Consider the following 6850-nt stretch of genomic DNA (forward strand, 5'->3'; position numbering starts at 1 on the left):
AATAGTGCTTTGATTGCGTAGGTCATCCTTAAGAAAACGAAGTGGGTTCACTATTATATGCACTTCCGGCACCGGAGCCCGAGAACCGGTAACATCAAAGTCGGTTCGTACGGCCACCAACTAACATGACGTACACACTCTACTATACGCACTCTTCATTACGAATTAAATGTTTGTTGCATCCGAAAATATGCAGTAATTTTTGGTAGGACCATAAGACCTTGTAATTGACCCTAAGATTAGGAATAACGGTTTAGAGTCAAGTTTATAACATTTTTTTACGGTTTTTGTTCCTCCTGTTTAAGTGACGGTGTACAATATTGAACACACTTTACCCTATAATTCCGGAACCGGAAGTCGGATCCGGATGAAATTCGGATATTCCGTATGGGACCACGAGATCTTTCATTTGAATCTAAGTTTGTCAATATCGGTTCAGCCATCTCCGAGAAAACCTAGTGAGTTTATTTGACACATACACACACACACACACACAGGGACGGGTATAGCGTGATGGGTAAGTCGACGCCCTTTCACGCAGCCCACTTGGGTTCGATTCCCATCCCCGCACATAGGGTCAGAAAATTTTTCTGGTCCGAAGAGGCGAATGACCTTAAGGTTAAAACCTCTATAATCAAAACAAAACAAACAAAACACACACACACACATACACACACATAGACATTGCTCAACTCGATGAACTGAGTCGAATGATATATGACAATTTTCACTAGTCGGATTTTCAAGTGATTGCATAACCTTTCTATATGAGAAAGGCAAAAAGATGTGGGTGGGAAGTGTTTCCGTAAGTTTTGGCTAAATCGATAAATTTAAATTAAAATAACATCAAAAATAGTGTTCGTGTATATCTTGTTTATGCTTTTAGTGCAGATAAGTCATCTGTTATTTCAATGTTGCAAAATTTTTGACGAAAAATATTTGTAGTCGTTGTGAGTAAATTTTTAAATTGTAACTTGGGAAAAAATTTGTGACTGATTATGTATATAAATTTATAGTTACCCTGAACGTTGACCGATAACGTAAAATAAATATTTGAAAAGCAACAAATGACCATAAAAGTCAACTTTTAATTCAATTTGGATGTAATTATGACATTACAAGTAGCCTTGAGTTAACCTTGAGGCTAGGTTCAAAAGTCGGTTTTCCAGTAGTTCCATATCGTATCTATAGAGGAAGACTGAAAATGTTAAATTTACAATCAGCACCCTTATGGAATTAAAATGTTTTTAAACCAAAAATGAATTGCTTTATCGTCGGTCATCCAGCTTTATTGTGGCACTGTGTGTTAGTTTGTTAATAATAATAATATAGAAAGTTAATTCTTGTGATGGGATGCGGTTTACCGAGGCATTATCTTGATTTTTCACTGCGGAAACTGAATATATTATTCAGGCCTGAGATATTCAAAAAACTGTTAGAGAACTCCTCTGATGCGATATATGGAGTGGAAAATGTGCTTTTCATAGCAAACTCGTACCGGGTGGCAGCACCGTGTCTGTGCCTAGGAAGTTAAACTCAACGACTGGCTGTTGCCGTTATGGACTTCCTAAAGAGGAGTATAATAGAGCCGTAATAACAGATTATGAATGAAATACCGTTTTAATTTTCCACAGATATGAGGAAGACTAAAATGTTCCGTTCAAACGGTAGGGTGCTTCCTTTCAATTTCAGAAATAAAACTCGAGGGCTTCCAAATATGTTCAACGAAGCGCGTCTCATATTGCACTTTAAGATTGCTCTATCGTTTGCTCGTATGAAGTCAGTGCAATGACATATCCTGAAATGTTCAGATAATGGCATTCCTTTCCCGGTTTCGACTGAATATTTCAACCGAATCAGTCTCAGAACCCATGGCAAAACAATGTGAGATCCGCGACAAAAAAAGATGAATACCGGAAGCATTCTTGCGAGAAACACCCAGAAGAGCTATTCAATTTCCATTTTCCGATTCTATGTTCAGTGCTTGCCCTCAGAGTTCTTTTCCCTGGCATAAAGGTACCAAAAAAGTCAATTCCTCACAACAAATGGGGACCTTGTATCCATCTCGGCATATTTCCATAAGTATCATCAGCATTTCCATCCCCACTGGTCCCTTGGCTACCTCCGTCCCTTTTGCCACACACGAACATCAGCATCATCATCATTCATCTTTTTATTGTATTCGGGACTGAAGAGTGTGACGTACGTTTATGTGCTTTCCGGAACGCTCCCACATATGCGAGTGGCCCTATCTGATCGACTTATTTTTCGCTCGTAGTTTTTTCCCTTATTTCCCAAACGAAAATAATAACAACAAAAGAGATGGCGGTGCACAACAGGAAAACGGCTCAACAAGTCTATGATCTTCTTGAAAGTATTATTTTTTTTCCGTGTTTTGGCTTGCCGTGTGGTCGGAACGGAAGAGGCCTATTGGGACGATTGGTTTCCACCATAACGATTCAAGGGCTTTCCTGACTGCTTAGTGTAAAGAATGACAAGGTGAGGATTCCCTTTTTTCCCGTTCCTACACCGGGCGAATCAAGCATTATTGGGTCCTGTTTATTGTGCTTTGAGTGCCTATGCTTTTTACGCTCTCTTGCTGATACGATTATCTATTCGACGCATCTGCCTTGGAAGGGAGATTGCTTACGGGGCAACAACTTGATTTTTACCCCAGTTTCCGGCGAGAACAATTGCTGAAGACGGTCGGTTGTTTTTTAATTTAATTTATTTATGATTTCTAAACACCGGGAGGTCTACGAAACGGCGTCGAAATAAAAATAACTATTTGGAACATCAATGGTTAGTTTTAGGCGATTGAGATCTAAAACTTATGGTATGGTTCGAGTCCATTAGGAGATTGATAACATTATTATTTTTCTCCGTACCGAACTAGTCTAGAAGCCGTGTGTCATCCGGAGGCTGAAATTTTTCAGTTGAGAATTTCTACAGCGCGTTTCAGCTTCCATGTCGTAAAAGGCGACTAAGAATGGGAACATATGGTATTTTTCATCAATTGACATTCTACACTGATATATTACGTTATACAGTAATGTTTTACACTTCATTCCGCCGCAAATGACGCAACACTTAGTTTTAGGTGTAAATCACCTCAAATTTCATTTCAAAGAAAATATTTAAAACCCGTAGATATTATTCTTGAATTTTAGCTACCAAATAGTCGAATTGTTTAAAATGTTTAAAATTTGAATTTTTCAAATAGCAGAGATTGTGGAAAACAATGTAATATTAATCGCACAAAAAACTACCATTGAAATGTCATGGATTAGGTATAATGATTTGAATAGCATGATAAATATGATTTATGTTGTTGTTGTTGTTGTTGTTGTATGTTGTTCGACGATCCTAATTCCATTATCTAAAAACAAAAAACATTTTATGAGGCATACTTATAATAATGAAATCACTCTTGGTGAATATACAGTATACAATAGCAAAGGACAGTTTAGTAAAAAAGAACAACTATCACTGACTAATACGGTTTCTTTAAAACTCCAACCATTTATTTGAATATACTTACTGGTAACAAACTCTCAAATATGTGGTCTAAGACCTATTTCAATCTACGAAGGTTCCTGCCACCTTTTAAGTATATGTTTGGCACTTAATATTTCCGCAATTGTCAGGGAATATAAAGATTACTAAGAAGACATATACATCAATTTGACGACACTTCAAAGTGATATGTTATAACATTGGTCTATGTCATTACACCCAAGTTACACCCATTCATCTCATATGCAAAACATTCTATATAAACAGGGTTACATGTGAACAAGGATGGCTTTTATCGTATCAAAGAACGATCGCTCGCAACTATTCACACGATTCAATCAGTGCCATCAAAGAGATACGGATATCATCGCAACAACAAAAACCCGGCATGGCTAGAATAACATAGAATAGACACCAGTGCGAGACCGAATTTCTCTCGATGACATTGCTGAGAATCAACGGTTAGCACGCTGCTGTGGGGATTCTCTCTGAAGCAACAAACGGTCACTTATTCTCGTTTCGCGATCCGATTCTGTATGGGCAGTGGATAATTGCGATAGAAACATTTTACTATTGCTACTTATTCTAACTATGTGCATATAACCTTTGTATAAGTTGTGTCTATGAAAATGTCTGTGAATGCTCTACACAAGGGTTTGGAAATATTGCAACCAAGTACGAGAATCATCAAGTTGAATCATCGATTCGATTTTCTGCGATACTTGTCAACTTGCGATTCTCTCTTGGAAACTTCCACACAGCAACGATCATTATCAGACTGTAAATTTTTTTAAGGGCGTTAAATACTCAGAGTATGAAGTGGAGCGAAGAAATGTAGCAACATTTTCTCACGGTTCATGTATTGAGAGACTCGAGTTCTTGTAGCATCTTCTACCGAATTGAAAATGTTGTATACAATTTAGATAGCAATATAGCAGCTTCTGTTAAATTATCGGCAATCACCAACACTGCATGTGATGACATTTGCCTAAGTCATTATGTGCTATGCTTTTGAAGCACAGATGGAGCGAATTTGATTTTTAGTGCGTTCAGAAACTTGAAATGAATTGAAAGAAACGCATTTGAAAAAAGTGTCGATTTTTAGCAGTGTAGTATTCTGTGTATCAATTCGATAGTCCCTCGACAAAAGGGCCTAACTGCATATGAGAGCCTCTCTTTGTTTACTTTCTCTTTTGATTATTACGGAGCCATTATTGCAAATTCTCTAAAGTTTCCATTATAAATTTTGCGAAGAGTAAAGTGTCAAATATAAAATCAGCTCGGAAAATCGTGAAAGAAAAAGTAAACAAAGAGATACTGTCATTTGTAGTTAGGCCCTTTTGTCGTGGGACGGTCGAATTATTAAACCTTCAGTGCTGAGGCCAGTGTGTTTTAGGGCATTTTAGAGGGATATTTTCACACTTCAAATCTGATTTTCTCAGAAACTGTGACGAATATCAAAAAACCCAACTGACAATCTCTTAGAAAATTAGTTTAGATTATTCTGTGAAAATTTCAGAATGATTCATTGACTTTAGTGGTCGTTCACTTGTTCATTGAATATCTCGCCTTCAAAAGCATGGATCAGAAATCTATCTTGACAATATCTAGATAATTTAATTTAGATGCGATTAGTGCATAAAAACATATATGCTGTCGCGTTCAAAATGAAGTGAATGTTATTTTTGTGAAGGTAAGTCGATTTTTATAGACGCGCCATTTTTTCTGTTCTTGTTTCCTGGTAACGTAACGAAACACGAGAAAGAAATAAAAACGGTTCAGAAAGGCTGCCAAACAAGCGGTAGCTTTATTGGATTTTATGTGATGTAGTTAAAGTTCTAACCGGAAATATCAAAACTTTCTTGGCCACCCAGCCACATCGAGAGTCATTTTGCACATTTGCAAGAGAGCACAGAGGGAAATGTAATACACAAATTTGGCTGTCCTCAATTCCATTACCTGAAAATGCAATTACTATTTGAATTATACAAATTAGATTAAAGAAATAGCAAGTGACAGTTTTTCTTTTGTTTACTTTATCTTCCGATTGTTGGGGTATGATCAAAAATTGTTTCGCCAATTTTCCTGAACTAATTTCGTGTCATACAAAAAGTTGTGATGAGAAAATAAACAAACACAGTCACTTGCTGAAACGTATTACATGAAGGTTCCCCGGCAATATAATTCGAAGAAAATTGAAGGAAAATTTGATTCAAGGAGTTCACGAAGTTTCATTCAGTCATTTTGTTCAAAATTTGTTGCCTTTCTCATAAAGAAAGGTTATGCAATCATTGTGAAAACCGACTGTCATATACCATTTGACTCATTTAATCGAGTATGGAAAATGGCTGTGTGTATGTGTGTGTATTTGCGTATGTGTGTATGTAACGTTTGTTTTTTACTAGATTTTCTCGGAGGTGAGTGGACCGATTTTCTCAAAAACAGATTCAAATGACAGGTCTTATGGTATCTTGATCCGACTTCCGGTGTTACAGGGTGACTAGGATATTTTTCCCAATGGATCTAACTCACTTTGCTCAGCGATGGTTTGACCGATTTTCACCAAGTTAGGTTCAAATGAAAGGTTCTGTGGGGATCAGGGTAATTTCGCCGAAAGGATGATTTCGCCGAAAAGATTATTTCGCCGAATGTCATTTCGACGAAAAGGTCATTTCGCCGAATGTCATTTTGCCGAACGCCATTTCGCCGAACACCATTTCGCCGAAAGGGTCATTTCGCCGAAAGAGACATTTCGCCGATTTCTTCAATAGTTTTCATATCGTGATTGGATTTGATTTGAAATAAAGACAAACATGATAATGTTTACTCCTGTGTTGTAGAACTACAATCGTACTTCAGAAATTATCCAGAAAGACTTGGATGATTTATATAAAGGGTGATTTTTTAAGAGCTTGAGAACTTTTTTAAACAATAAAACGCATAAAATTTGCAAAATCTCATCGGTTCTTTATTTTAAACGTTAGATTGGTACATGACATTTACTTTTTGAAGATAATTTCATTTAAATGTTGACCGCGGCTGCGTCTTAGGTGGTCCATTCGGAAAGTCCAATTTTGGGCAACTTTTTCGAGCATTTCGGCCGGAATAGCCCGAATTTCTTCGGAAATGTTGTCTTCCAAAGCTGGAATAGTTACTGGCTTATTTCTGTAGACTTTAGACTTGACGTAGCCCCACAAAAAATAGTCTAAAGGCGTCAAATCGCATGATCTTGGTGGCCAACTTACCGGTCCATTTCTTGAGATGAATTGTTCTCCGAAGTTTTCCCTCAAAATGGCCATAGAATCGCGAGCTGTGTGGCATGTAGCGCCATCTT

This window comes from Malaya genurostris, chromosome 2, assembly GCF_030247185.1.
Source record: "Malaya genurostris strain Urasoe2022 chromosome 2, Malgen_1.1, whole genome shotgun sequence".
NCBI classification, from domain to species: Eukaryota; Metazoa; Arthropoda; class Insecta; order Diptera; family Culicidae; genus Malaya; species Malaya genurostris.